Consider the following 15649-nt stretch of genomic DNA (forward strand, 5'->3'; position numbering starts at 1 on the left):
CCTAAATCATGTTCTTTCTGCTCAAGAGAAGGATTAGCCGCTCTTCATGCCGATCCTCCCCATTAGCAGATATCACAAGACCTACTGCCATGTAGCCAGAACTAAAGAGATCCAGAAGCAGCCTTTTCTCCAGGAAAACTTCCCTTACTAGGACACTTTATTATTCCACCCCAGCAGGACTGTGAACATAGCTTTATGGTAAACATGAAAAAATACAGCCGAAAATGAAAACACAGACAGAGGAAACAATTTTCTCAGAATAATAGGAATAATTGAATTTCCTGTGCGTACATAAATGTATATGAAAAAAAAACCATTTGCATACACAATTATGCATAACTTGAGGCATGTGGCTTTACAATAGCCGTTTGTCTCCGTATCACAAAGACAAAACATGCCATGTATTTCCAATGATTGCAAAATAAACAGGATGCTGGGCTGAATTTAATGAGCATCTCTCAATGAAAACATTATTATTGTTCATTGTATTAACATATAGGTCTTGTGCTAGTCCTACAGACTTGTATTAATGACCTTGACGATGCTGCCATGTATTTCATCTCAACAAACGAGCTGCAGCGCTGTGTGATGTGGTGGATTGTGTTGTACTATGTGCCGTATTTTCAGTTCACATCACCGCAGCACAGTAGTGAGAACGGACTTGAAAGAAAACAAGGCCTGTTGCCTTGTCTATGCGTTAGGGCCCACCATTATTAGTTATTTTAGTTATTTTAGGTACTTATATAGCTCCGTCAATTTACGTAGCGCTTTACATTTATATTGTACATTCACATCAGTCCCTAACCCTCAAGGGGTTTACAATCTAAGGTCCCTAACTTACATTCATACATACACATACTAGGGCCAATTTAGACAGGAGCCAATTAACCTAACAGCATGTCTTTGGAGTGTGGGAGGAAACCGGAGTACCCGAAGGAAACCTATGCAGGCACAGGGAGAACATGCAAACTCCGGGCAGGTGGTGCCGTGGTTGAGATTTGAACCAACAACCCTAGTACTGCCAGGCGGAAGTGCTAACTATTTAGCCACTATGCTGACATTCACACCAGATGCAGTCCTTAGACTAGGACAGCCTCTCTCAACCTTTTCAACAGAGGAACCAACTTTCCGGTCTCAGGGAACCCCTGCTAAAAATGACTAGATCTACAACTCATGGGCAGCACAGTGGCTAAATGGTTAGCACTTCCACCTGGCACCATTAGGGTCATTGGTTTGAAACCCAGCCACGGCACCTCCTGCCTGGAGTTTGCATGTTCTCCCTGTGTCTGCGTGGGTTTCCTCCGGGTACTCCGGTTTCCTCCCACACTCCAAAGACATGCTGGTAGGTTAATTGGATCCTGTCTAAATTGGCCCTTGTATATGAATGTGAGTTAGGGACCTTAGATTGTACGCCCCTTGAGGGTTAGGGACTGATGTGAATGTACAATATATATGTAAAGCGCTGCGTAAATTGACGGCGCTATATAAGTACCTGAAATAAACTCATAATACGTTAATGTGATAAGTGGGAAGAATGCTCCTTACACTTGTGCTCATTGGGAAGAATTACCCCCTTACAGATAGGTGTTAGTAAGGAATTATCTGAGAGGCAGAAATTGCTCAGGAACCCCGAGCAACCTCTGGAGAAATCTCAGGGTTCTACAGAACCCTGGTTGAGAAACTGTGGACTAGGAAATGGAATGTGAGCACATCAGACTCAATTGCTTTGCACAGTACTGCCTGTCCAGAGTGTAAACATGCCATCAGGAGGAAAGAAAAGACTGATGGCCTCATCAGAATGCTCCTGCTCCTTCAACCCCAGGCTGGGACGGGTCCTGGACAAGGCTGCATCACTTGGCACACAGATCTAGGACACAGTAAGCTCAGGGGGTCTAGGATCTGACTTTGTTCTTTGGCAGAGCTATCTGGATCCCAACACTCAGAAGAAAAAAAAATACAAATCCTTTGACAAGGAAAAATGGTTAAAAGCCAAATTCAACTTTTTTTATAAAAAAAAAAAAAAATTGCTAGTTAAAAACCAGAATTTTAAGTAAATACCATATAGACCGCGCTTGGGCTGTGCAAGCAATAGACTTAGTGACAATAGGTAAATGATTTGTGATAAACAATATACATATGTTATACTGGTAATAGTACACAGTCCCAGTATGTGAAATAAAGTGCAATGGTGCTCAATCCTTGATTGTGAACTCCGTATATAGTGACTGGTGCTCCACTGTGATCAGACTGGTGCCCCACATGGATTTGCGCTCACCGTCATCCCATTACCACTTATCTCTAGGATGGTCATATGTGCTTTTGGGACTATCCCAGTATGCAACGGGGTAATAATAACGGATGTTCCTTCACAAGCTTTAAGTGACATTGCTAATGGTAACCGGTATTCCTTACAGGGGCTAGATCAATACCCAAAATCCTCCTCTCCGGTAGCCAACGGTTGGGCTGCCCATCACTTTAGGTCACGGCTTTGCGGCCTGCTGCCCAGTCTGTGGTCTTCCCTTTCTTTCACTCTTTCAGTTAAAAAAACAAATTCAGGGGATATTGTTGCAACAAAAACTAACACTGTCCTCCGGAAAGGTACCAGTATTGCTACTACCTCTGCTCTACTGAGTTGAAAGATGTCCACTTCCTCTGAGCCCAACCTATCCTGAACACCCCCCTCGGATGCCGCACCGTGTTTGAGTAGAGGTGGCCATTTTGGTGAATGTGCTCTCTCACATCTAGCAAGGAGAACGGTGAGCAGCACTTTGGTAATGTCACCAAATCTTATTCCAAATCTCCTGAGACTAGCAATCAGAGGCAGCAGTGCCTTAGATCTCCCAGATATACAAGTACTTGCATATGCATGGGAAAAGCGGTGTATAGCCATCGACTTCTACAGGCTGTACACCGCACCTGTAGACTAACTGGCCAAGAAATACACCAGAATTTAAACTATATGGCCAGACAGTTGTGTGTGTGACCCCCTTAAAGTAGAAATGCGGTCAAAACCTAACTAAGCTTAAACCTACTCCTACTGCCATGCTAAGCCCTATGCTAACTACCTTTTAAAGAAAAAAAATGTATATACTTAATGTAAGGGAGGCGCTCTGGTCCGGTCATGTGATCGGCTCCCATTGTAGAAGAGGGAAAGCGGACAACAGATGCCCCATAGTAAGCATATAGGTGACATCACTGCACTGGATCTGCAGCAGTGGTTGGCAATATGTCCTCTTTACTGAAGCCGGCTGCTAGGTAGATAGTGTGACCAGACTGGGGCACCCCCAACATAATCAAGTATACACATCTTTCCTTCACAAGATCGCTGGTATAGGGCTTAGAATGGGGGTGGGAGCAGGTTTAGGATTAGTTAGATTTTTCCTGGACTTCTAATAGAAAGTAAATCTACTTTAAGTGCAATATAGCCACATTGCAGATCTGCTTTTGAAAATGCACAATACCTGGTAGACTTTGTGAGTCACTGACCCAAAACAGCCATGCATACCAGCAAAGTCAGATTTGTTTTCTGTGTGCTTTTTTAAAAGTACTGGACACTCAAAAAAGAAAAAAATTTTTTTTGACATAACAGCCAGGAAACTAGCATTTTCAGAAGAGGTCTGCAATGGCAGCCTTCGCATCAACAAAGATATGGAAAGCATACAGAAATGTGTGTCACAGCAAAAATTCAGGTAACCACTGCAACACCAACCCAAAGTATGTAACTTCAAATGTAAGTGCGGCGCTAAGCCTCAGGCTACGTTCACACTAGCCTTGTTAGCAAGCGGCAGACAGGTGTTTGGGAAGCGTTTTTACCGTTTCCCAAACTCCTGGGAAAATTCTGCACATTGCAGCACATGGTGCTGTTCAAACGGGAGCATTAGCATCATGGCAAAATGAACACCTCTGGTCGAGTCAGGAGGAGTTGAAGCCTCCTATTCAAGCCTATGGTGCCGCTCCGCAAACGCCCAGCCGGCATTTGCGACGCGGTTGCGGGGCGTTTGCGTAGCGTTAACACCATTCAAACTTCATTATAGATATTTGTGGGGCGTTTTTAACGCTTGGCATACGGCGTTTGCGGAGTGTTAAAAACGCTCCGCAAACGCCAGACCAACGCTTGTCAAACGCTATAGGGGTGTTTGGCAAGAGCTGGAAAAACAGTCAAGTGTGAACGAGCCCTTAGTGACAAATGCAATCATAAAGTGCTTATGTGAATAGAAGTGTTCATACAATATTCCAGTGAAATAAATCAAATAAAACGTCTCAGATCACATAGAATCACAAAATCATAAAAAAAAAAAAAAAAAATCACTAAAATTCTGAATATAAATAGTAGATAGTCTTTTGCCTTTTGTGCTAGCGGCTACCATATTATCTGCGCTCGCCTCGTGTTATAACTCAAAATATGTGATTGCCGAAAACACTTTATACTTTCTCATTCAGCAGATCCCACAATGTATATTCTCATTATATGAATATCTTATCAATATCAGTGAGGAAGGTCATGGAGAAGATATCGTTTCTATTTGAAACTCAGCAGAAGCCAATAGCATTTATCACTCATAGAGGACATTGCTAAGTAACCATCCCACACAAATTGAATCATGAAAACTGATCTGAGCAAGTGCCCAATAAAACAAATCAGCCTTTCAGCAATGAAAAAAAAAAAAAAACACAACATGACAAAGCTTTACTCACTTACAGGGCCAAAAGGAGGGGCGAGACACCTCCATTCCAACACACACCACCAACATTACAGAGAAATAACATTCTGAAGAGATGCTACGCCATATTAAAACAGATGCAACCCATAGTAGAATATTAAGTATGATGGGCTCAATTTAGGCTACATACACTGGAACTGCCATAGACCTTAACTCTATTTTTACTATTTTACCTGTGTTTGGCCAGTGAAACAAATAAATGCCCAAGTATTAGAGTACTTGACATTAAAATTAATAAATGCCAAAGCTCTAAAACGCAACTAGTGCTTAAGAACATTTACACACGTTTTTGGGCCAAAACATTCCTCTCCTAAATGCGATTCTTCTGCTTTCAGGAGAGGGATGTTTAACTGCCCCTAAACTCTGGTAAAAGCCTCTGTAGGCATGAACACAGAGGCTGCTTTTATTGAGTTGAGTTCATCATTGGGCATTGGCAAAAAAAAACTTGCGTTTAGGAGCAACAGTGTACATGAGGTCTTACACAGCTGTTAGACAAGTATAGGGCACTGTTGCTCCTAAACGGGAGTTTAGGAGCTTTTGGCATTTTTTTGCCAAAGCCCCTGAACTCAACTCAATAAAAGCCTATATGTCCATGTACACATAGGCTTTTGCAAATGGAGAAACAGAAAAAGGGCGCACCGACCTAGTGCATTATCGTTTAAAATATTTATTGAAGAAACAAAGTGAGTTTCATACTCACAATAGACATAAAAAAAGACAGGCATGTCAAACCTAACAAGATGTATGATCCAAACAACATCTGAGTCCATACGATGGAACCCTGGATGACCAGAAACACGTTAGCCAGTTGGTCATCCAGGGTTCCATCGTATGGACTCAAGATGTTGTAGACCAGAATGTAGACCTGCACAAGGCTGACATGGACTAAAAGGCCATCAGCAAGAAGCTTGGTGAGGAGGAGACAACTGTTGGAAGAAATACAAAATGACCATTAATTGCCCTCGGTCTCAGGCTCCATGCAAGATGTCACCTCATGGGGTAAGGATGATCATGGGAAAAATGAGGGCTCAGCCCAGAACTTCATGGAGGAGCTTTTGAATGATCTCAAGGCAGTTAGGACCACAGTCACCAACCAAACCATTGGTAGCACAATACGCCGCCATGGACTGAAATCCTCCAGCGCCTGAAAGGTCCCTTTCCTCAAGACAGCACATGTACAGACCCATCTGAAGTCTGCCAATGAACATCTAAATGATTCAGAGAAGAATTGGGAGAAAGTGATGTGGTCATATGAGACCACAATTGAGCTCTTTGGCATTAACTCGACACCAACCCCTAAAGTCAAGCATGGAGGTAGAAACATATGCTTTTGGGCTGTTTCTCTGCTAAAGGTACAGGCCGACTTTGCCACATTGAGGGGCCAATGAATGGGGCCATGGCCATGTATTGTAAAATCTTGGATGAGAGCATTCTTCCCTCAGGCAAAACACTGAAGATGGTTCATGGATGGATCTTCCAGCATGACAATGACCCAAAACATACCACCAAGGCAACAAAGGAGTGACTCAAGAAGAAGCACATTAAGGTCATGGAGTTGGCTAGCCAGTCTCCAGACCTTAATCCTCTAGAAAAGTTATGGAGGGAGCTGAAACTTCAAGCATTCTTATTGTGTTTTTAGATTTTATTGCAGTGTTTCTCAACCTTGTCAACACAAAGGAACCCTTGAAATAACTTTCCGGTCTCAAGGAACTCCTGCTAAATACAACTAGATCTACAACTCATGATACATTACTGTGATGGTCAGTGGGAAGACTGTGCCTTACATTTGTGGTCACTGGAAGGAATTACCCTCTTACAGATAGCTAAAAAGATCAATGGTGTCAGTGGGAACTTATCTGAGAGGCAGAAATTGCTCATTGCTCAAGGAACCCCTAGCAACCTCTGGAGGAACCCTAGGATTCAATGGAACCCTGGTTGAGAAACTGTGTTTTATTGTATCTTAAAGCTGCTGATCTCCAGTTTCGTTACTTCTTACGTTTGCCATACACTAGTACATTTTTGAACAAACATTCTCAGTACATTCGATGACTTTACAAATGTTGTTTGAAAGTACTTCAACATGTTTGGAAATAGTTTGCTTGAGAAAAAAAAATCCATCCTGCTCCTTCAAAATATCTCACCACTGCAGTCAACAGTGAATGTTTAATTTGACCCCATTAATGAATAGAAAATCAAACAAACCTTCTTAAAACAAAAAGGTTTCAAATTAAATTCTTCTAGTGTATGGTCCTCTTTAGTGAATGCCTTTGTACAAGGTGTAGCTCACATGCTCCTCCTGTGCGTTTTCTGGTAACTCAGTGGAATCTCAACTTGGTTGTCACTTCTTCAGAAACTACCCATCTGCTGACTATATTTTTAGATGCTATTAGACACAACTGAAAATAACGGTCACTTTTATAAAAATAGGTTTAGTTTTTTTTTTTAGCTTTATGAATCAAGCCTTAAGCATAAAATAAAACTGCCACTTTATTTTTAATACAATACAGTTTTCACTTTTTTCATCTTTTCTTGAATCTCAGAGCGGTCAATCTCCTCCAGCCTCCTTGCAGCCACTTCCTCGTCAAAAGGGTTTATTTCCAATTTTTCTTTCAATGTTTTGACCCTACCGATGACAAGGTGCAGGCAAGCTTGTGAAAATGAACACCAAAATGCATAAAATTGTGTGTGCGAAAAGGTCAGCCAGGACCTATAGCCTAATCATTGGGTAACAAGTCCCACCACACCTTACCAGTCCACTCAATTAATAAAGAAAAAAAAAAAATCTGGGAACAAAACACTGGAAAATAATTAACATTCCAGCAATGTTAAGGTTCTGCTTCATTCCGATATGTTTCAGTCAGGAAGCATCTAACCTGGCCAGAGACACAGAATAAATGAACCGTTTGTTCGCGGATGTCTTTGTAGCGCGCTTGGCACACGTTACAAAGAGCTTCTTTTTTTGTGCAGCAGACGCAAACACTCGCAGACAGACCGCACTTCCAGAGAAGATGACAAAAGCCCCAGCCAGTACTTAATCTCATGGCACTAAAGTATGCTTCACAGACAAAACATAACATCCCCTGTCTGCATAATATAAAGGCAGTCTGTCACTGTCCTGTCACTGGCTTCTCCACTTACAAAGACGTCCAACTTTTGGTGGGTTTTATTAATGACGACATCTTTAGCATGGTACACATCAGGACCCTTAAAAACCCTAAACCCATAGGAAATAATTGTATTTAAAGTGACAATAAAGGCTGTTTTTATTTATTTTTGTTAAAATAAAAAAAAGATGTTGTTATAGGTCCTGCTCTGTGCAATGATATTGCACAGAGCTGTACTTTACCTCCTCTTTGGCAGTCCCCACTGGCATGGTCTTCTCTTCCTTCCTCCCCAGCAAGCCATGTGCTCAGGAGGTACCCATGCACTCGTGCTGTGCATGTCCATAGAAACACACAGCCCTGGTAAACCACAGCCCTGCTCACTCCTCACTTCCTGTGAGAACAAGGAGTGGAGGAGCGGTACTGAAGCCGGGTGGAGGAGTTAACTAAGTGATTAGGGATGGTGGGTGGGTAGAATAAGTATTGGGGAGGGGTTTTTTTTATCTTAAAGTGTTACTAAAGGTAAAAAAAAAAAATGAACTGGGAGTAAACTCCTTTTGCTTTGTTCCTACAGGTAACCCTTTAATAAGGCTTACCCATAGGTACCATTATTACCTCCTAAACATGCACCATGAATGTGAAGCAGCCAGTGACATCACCGGTGCATGCGCTCTCCATATTTCCTTTGGATAGACTCTGCTTACTTCCTGCTAAAGACCAGAAAAGAAGAAATCTCCCTAATGATGTCCATACTCACTTTGATAAATTAAAAAATGATTCCTTTCAGAAGAGATCGGAAAATAAATCTAATCTATAGTGGACAACCCATTCGATCAATATGCCACACATGGGGAAATGCATTTCGATTAATAGCCCAGATGTGATCGGAATTTACTATCACAAGTTATTGATCACATTTCTGTTTCCACCATGAAATCTTCCAATCCAGCCGATCAAAATATGAACGTATTCATAAACAAAGTATCTCAGTGCTGCCCACTGATCTAAAACGCTCTGCCCTGGCCAATCAACACAGTTTAAGCAAATTGGATTGAAATTGAGTGTAAATCCGTGGTGACTATTTGATTGTGGACTTGATCATTTTGACTGAATAAGATTAAAAAAAAAAAAAAAAAGGAGGTTTTATAGTCACCATTAGACACAGTGAGCCCCAACAGTCCTGGTGGCATGGATAAATAAACAGTAATAGAAAGGCTGATATTTGCTTTCAGAAGAAAATGCTGCTTTAGACTAGGTTCACACTTGTGCGGTGCGGGACAACACGTGACTGGCAATGTACACATTTTGTATGACTCAAATCACATCGCATCCGCAGCAAAATGGATCCAAACTCTTTTTTTTCTGCACCTGAATCACATCGCATGGCATGGGTGTCCACACTCATGCGATCCAATTTCTGGCAATCAAACTGCGTTTCATGATCTGTTTCGGGATGTCGTTATTTAGCATTGACACCCGCAGCAGACTGCATGGATACCATGAGATTGCAATGCGGTGCTGGAAATGCACAGGATTCGCAGTTTCCCGCATTTCGTCAGCGTGCACCAGTAAGTAGGCTCCACCTAGCGCAGAACACAAAACCCAAAGCATCAGCAATCACCGATGTGCTTTCTGCTGAAGTAAACTATCTGCCAATCTGCATGTTGATCCTCCAGTCCAAGATTCACACCAAGGGACCTCATTGGAGGAGCCACACCAATGCCAACAGCCTAGTGAAAGTTACCAGAATATTATTATTATTATACAGTATTTATATAGCGCCAAAGGGTATGCTCAGCGCTGTACAGTAGCAAGGGGGACAGAACATAAGACAAGACAAATATGCTGGGAAATCTAATACAACACAAAATGGACCCATCCCATCACTGGATTGGAAAGTCTTGGGGAAAATATAACGAAGTCAGTCAATTTTTCGTTCTCTATTGCAATGAAAGGATTAATAAGAAAACACAAAATCAATTTTCCCCTGAAGCTCTGCTATTTTAGGCATACACCAAAAAGCTCAGATCATTGAACCTCTGCCAAGGAAGCTCTAAGTGATGTCTACTTCTGTAGACTGACTCCATTTTCCATGGCCTGTGCTGTAATTCACGGAGGTAAAAATAAACCTTAATCATTTTAATGTGCAAATAACGATACTTCACAAATGCTGCTGTCCGCTGTGATAACTGCCAGCCCACTTAATGGCTCAGTACAAACCCAGAAGCTTTGCAGGGGATTTTGCTTCATTTTATTTTTTTAACCATCTGGACAGAATAAGTAACGGTCAACGGCCACAATTATTTAAAGTGGAACTAAACCCTCCTTTAGAATTTACAGCCAAGGAAGCTGCCATCTTACCCTGTGTTTGATCTGCAATTGCTATGGTGCGATCAGTTATGACATTGGCCATTCGATGGCTTGACTATTCGGTTGATAGCGGACATATGAACACTGGTAATTGTGAAAGTTATCGTTCAAGGCATGTCTTGAATGTAACTATTTTAGGAAACCATTAAATTGGTGGGTTTAGGTCCACTTTAAATTTTAAGTTCTTATTCATATTTCCCACCTCTGACCAAAGGAATGTGCCTTCTTCAGCTAAATTAACAGTAAAATGCAAAGATTTTTTTTAAAATTCATTTTGGATAGGTTGAAAAAAGGGTGTCATAAATTACGAGGTATTTATTGCCATCTTTGTCCCCAAATGGATCATTTCACGCCACTTTCTGCCCCCAAGACACAAGTGGAAGACAAAATGTCCCCAAAGCAAGCGAAGTCCCATTTGCTACTGAAACATGTAAAAAAAAAAAAGTCAAGTCCCTCAAGGAGGTAGGTACCCAACTAAGGCGAGCCAACAACATAACCATGGTATGTCCTCCAAGTATTTAATGGAGAACTCCACTCAGAATAGGCAATGAAATACAAAAGAATATATGCTCCCCCCCCCCTCTGTTCTGGGCTGCTTTAGTATATTTAGCCTTTATTCACTCAGTGTTAGATCCAGAGAGTATAAAACGTTCATGTTGTTGGAGTGGCCTTCAGCTATGAAAAACCCCTTTTCTGGAAGGGGGCAATAAAAGCATTAGGCACCTGTGACTCAAACATCCATGTTAACATTTAGATCATGGAGGCACAATCGATCCATAAATTTCCCCACCCATCAACCCTGTACAGGACTGAAGCATTTAGGCCCAACAAAATCACCTGCCAAGCATCCCATTACAACCATTGGTGTGAGTCTCAATGTCATGTGTATCAAAACCTAAACCTGAACAGATCTCCACTAGGCAGCAAACTACAGTTGGTCGCCATAGCTATCAGTATATCCCCATCATATTTTACAGACCGTAAAGTGTTTTCAAATATATAAAGTGAAGCAAATGCAGACAAATCCTGGTTGCCACTGCCTTTTTTTTTTTTTTTTTTAACAATCCAAAACAATACTGACCCTCACTCACTCTCTCCCCTTCTTACTCTTTCAATCTAACAGTGCTGACCCATATGCTCTCTCACTCTTACAGTGCTGACCCATATGCTCTCTCACTCTTGCAGTGCTGACCCATATGCTCTCTCACTCTTGCAGCACTGACCCATATGCTCTCTCACTCTTGCAGCACTGACCCATATGCTCTCTCACTCTTACAGTACTGACCCATATGCTCTCTCACTCTTACAGTGCTGACCCATATGCTCTCTCACTCTTACAGTGCTGACCCATATGCTCTCTCTCACTCTTACAGTGCTGACCCATATGCTCTCTCTCACTCTTACAGTACTGACCCATATGCTCTCTCTCACTCTTACAGTGCTGACCCATATGCTCTCTCTCACTCTTACAGTGCTGACCCATATGCTCTCTCTCACTCTTACAGTGCTGACCCATATGCTCTCTCTCACTCTTACAGTGCTGACCCATATGCTCTCTCTCACTCTTACAGTGCTGACCCATATGCTATCCACACAGTGAGGAAGAAAAACTGGCGATTGATTGAGAAAATCCCATTTCTACTAAGTGCCATCTAATGGTGGCTGGTAGAATGGCAGTCAACGAAACTGCATATAAAATGATCCAATATCTAGTTTCCAGAGAGCAAAAAAGGTCTGCTTACCTGCCTCCTCGCCCTTCCTCTAACACTTTTGACACTTGTTTTGGAGTGGGGTGGGTGGGGGGCATGTACCTGGTTTTGACAGGTACCCTCTTCCATTTCTGCCCAGATCACCTAGGCAATCCTAGCAGAATGATAAAAAGCATTGGTTTAATTGCCTCCATTAGGCTATCACAAATTCCATAAGATCACACTCCAATCCAGAGACCTCGCAGCCTGTTGCTTTGCAAACCAACAGGCTGTGAGGTCTCTGGATTGGAGTGTGATCTTATGGAATTTATGATCGCCTAATGGAGGCAATTAAACCAATGCATTTTATCATTCTTTAACATGTGAGTGGCCTGGTATTATTTATAATACTACACATGGTAATAGCAGTATTACACTATGGTATATATTTTTTTCTCTTTTGGAACGCTGTGGAGTTCATGTGAGGAGTGAGTGGAATCACCAAGCCTTGCAAAGCGAATAAGGAGTTCTGGAGGATATAGAGGGGGTTTAGGATCCCTTAAATTCTAAAAGGCGCAAAACTCACCAACATCTGGTGAGTGCGGTTGATTTTGATTTCACACTGGTGGATGGTAGAAGCACTTTTATTTGGGAGAAGCTATTTTGACTATAAATTCTTTCTGGGATGAAAGGACTTTTGCAAAATATATTTTTTGTGGACACAATTAATTTATTAAATTTTCGGACACTATATTAAATTGGTTATTTCACAATAATATATTTTTTTTTATTTATAAGATCATATATTGAATGAGGTTTGTTTGATTTGTGCTGTTAATATATATTTTGTTATGTTGGTGTATTACACTGGTGTACAGCAGCAAATGTTCACTTAGATTATATATTGTAAGGGTTTCTTTGTGTGCTGGGGTTCTGTGATATAATCCTAGCAGAAGTTTGCCCCTCCCCCCCATTTTGCCCGCAGACTTCAGGAACAGGTTGCAGGTCCCACAAGGCAGCAGGACCATTCACAGGTGCAGAGTGAAGTTGCAAGCAATCACAGCCAGCTTCTCTTAGTAAACATGCTAGGGACCCGTAGACTGGCGACGAACAGAGCCGGGCAAGGATGGTATTGGATCCTTGGACAAGTAAGTGTCCTTTTCTCAAAAGTCAGCAGCTACAGTACTTTTTTTTTATTTTTTTAGGGGGGGGGGGGTACAGATGAACCTCTTTATTTGAACTGCAGCTTATGAGACCTTAGATGTGCTGACCACATTAGTTTTCACTTACTGTGAACTTAAAGGGGAAGTTCTGCTTGTCTGCATCCCCCCCCCACTGCCACATTTGGGGTGGGGGGGAGAGCGGGTACCTGGTTTTGACAGATGCCCCACAGCAATCTTAGCCAGAAGTCGCCCCCTCCTCCCCGCACTTCTGGTTTCCTTTACTGAAGATGCCGGCACCTGGACCTGAAGCCAACTGAAGAATCAGCTCAGTTGAGGACATGACTGGATCCCTGGCCAGGTAAGTGTCCTTATATTAAAAGTCAGCAGCTACTGACTTTTAATTTCTTTGTGGGACTTTAAAAGAAAGCACACAGGACCTTCTTTATTATGTTAACTACCAGTCCAATCAACCCACTATATAATGGAGATTAACAAAGGCAGACATGCCTGCCTCCACAGATACAATAGTGAAATGAATGCAGAGATGAAAGGACAGCAAGTGTGTTATTTACAGGATTGCCAGGTGAAAAGAAAGGAAAACAATCCAAAAAAAGAAAACTATATAGCCACCACATCAAAGGACTGGTAAACTGAAATAGAATACATTTCTGTTTTCAGGTTTAGATACACTTTGACGAGTTTTAGCAATGGCTTTTAAATAAAAATCATTTTATAGATGGCACAGACTCCAATTTTAGATCAAAATGCATTGTATGCAATGGTTCTTCAACACATAGAAACAGCACCAGGTTTCAGGCAGGGTTCACTCCCTGCTACTAAAGCCAAAAAAGTAATAAATGTTTTCTTTTCTTCCAAACATAAAACTCAGAAGCAAAAATAAAACCTAGGCAAATAGTTATTCCCACTGAATGCCTCGCCACTAGTTGTGTGCTTTTCTTGGAGTTGTCCTTTTAACTTGAAATGTCATACATTCTGTCAAGGTATGGAAGTGTTTAAATATTTGCAGTGGCTACAAAATGATTTAACTGTCAGGAACTTGTAGTTTAACTGTATTTCCTGCGGCTTCTGATAATAAGAAGCAGAAAGCGCTCTTCCTCTATATACATAAATGTGTAACGTTCAAAGCATGTTCAGACATTCCAAACATATTTTGTTTTCCTCCAGACATTATACAAACCAACTCGCAGAAGGCCACGGTAAAGGCATGTCTGACTTACAGGCAAATAGCTGGTGGCCCTTTATTTCTAGTAGAAGTGCAAGTCCCAGCGAGAGGTCGTATGGACCTATTGTTCCATCATAACCAAACCATAACCTGCTGACCACCAAAGCATTACTATTCAATTGTTTTGGATCAGTTTTTTCCTTAAGTTAGAAATAGATGAAAAGAAAAAAAACAAATCGAAACACTCTTTTGATCTAACATTTGAAATCTTGATTATTGTATCAGAAATTTTGCAGGGAATTTCAACATTTTTCTGCTCATTTTCAACATTAAACATTGTTTTTGCCCCAATCAATTTTTAGTACCAAGGCACTTTTTTGACCTACTAACAATTAGAAAATTGTTTGAAAAAAATGTTCCTTCATTCATTTTCCATCTTCAAATTGACTGTCAACAATGAACCCATAAGAAAACCAAATTGAACAATCTACTGACTCGATATTTTGCTTGACTGTTAAATTCTGGCTTGGTCAAAAAAAATAAAAATCACTGAAGTCTAAAGGAAGTCTAAGAGAGAAAAACACTAACCTTACTCCTGGGTCCCGTGGCAGCCGGTGCTCTGGTAGGAAGCAAGTATCCGTTTCCTTTTGTTTTTAACAGTTTCTTACTGCAAAGGTTAGTACCTTGTGCTAGGAGCACACCAGAGAGCCCCGCTTCTTCTCAACACATAGCATGGTGGCCCAGGTCTCCAGTAGTACAACAGTGTTGTTTTAAGAGATCTTGAATAGACAGACAGGCAGACACTTTGATTTCCACACCAACCAAAAGTCTACAGGCTAAGCGTGTCCTACACAAAGCCAAATATCAACGGGCATGCAAGAAAATTATGCTCCACTTCAATCAAAGAAGCCCAAGGTAGCCAAGCCAATGTTACAGACAAGTTGGCTTGTCCCAAATGTGTGTCGAAGGGCACCCTTCCAAAAATGAGGCCCAGTCACAATTTGTCTTGTGATTTTCCAGTAAAATTATCACCTACGTCAGGCCTATCGACTGATAAGTGCCTCTCACAAACCATACTCTTTCCTTCCTCAACCATTTCATCGATGTTACTTTCCAAGTGACGTCTTTTCCTCTTACAACTGAAGATTAGATGCTGAATGCTGCAAGATAACCAACACAAAAGGCTTGCTGTTTAAAGGGAATCTGACTTTTCCATTTTCCCGTCCTCGTTTTCTGGTATAAACAGAGAAAATGTTCCATAAATATTTTATTTCCACAAGTCATCCATGTTTTTATGAAGACTTGTTTAAAAACAAAAAAAGCTTTGTGAACATAAAAAGCATTCTGCATAACTAGATGCTTAACAATTATATGAAAAAAAAAGTATTCTGCAAATTTGCCACTTATACAACACCACAGCTGC

The 15649-nt window shown here is 41.3% G+C and overlaps 1 protein-coding gene across 3 annotated transcripts in view; it reads right to left on the reverse strand.

The window, feature by feature from the left end:
• The window catches only part of ACVR1 (activin A receptor type 1), a 133343-nt gene that overhangs the window by 61304 nt on the left and 56390 nt on the right, over positions 1-15649 (reverse strand). The window contains exon 2 of one of the 3 annotated variants that reach the window (XM_089659727.1): positions 14815-15459. The exons of the other annotated variants lie outside the window; for them this stretch is intronic. The gene's annotated coding sequence lies outside the window, so the exon portion shown is untranslated. The remainder of the gene's footprint in view (positions 1-14814; positions 15460-15649) is intronic. 3 annotated transcript variants of the gene reach the window in all.

This window comes from Staurois parvus, unplaced genomic scaffold, assembly GCF_062004578.1.
Source record: "Staurois parvus isolate SC_StPar_1 unplaced genomic scaffold, SC_StPar_1.0 ptg000031l, whole genome shotgun sequence".
In the NCBI taxonomy this organism is placed as follows: Eukaryota; Metazoa; Chordata; class Amphibia; order Anura; family Ranidae; genus Staurois; species Staurois parvus.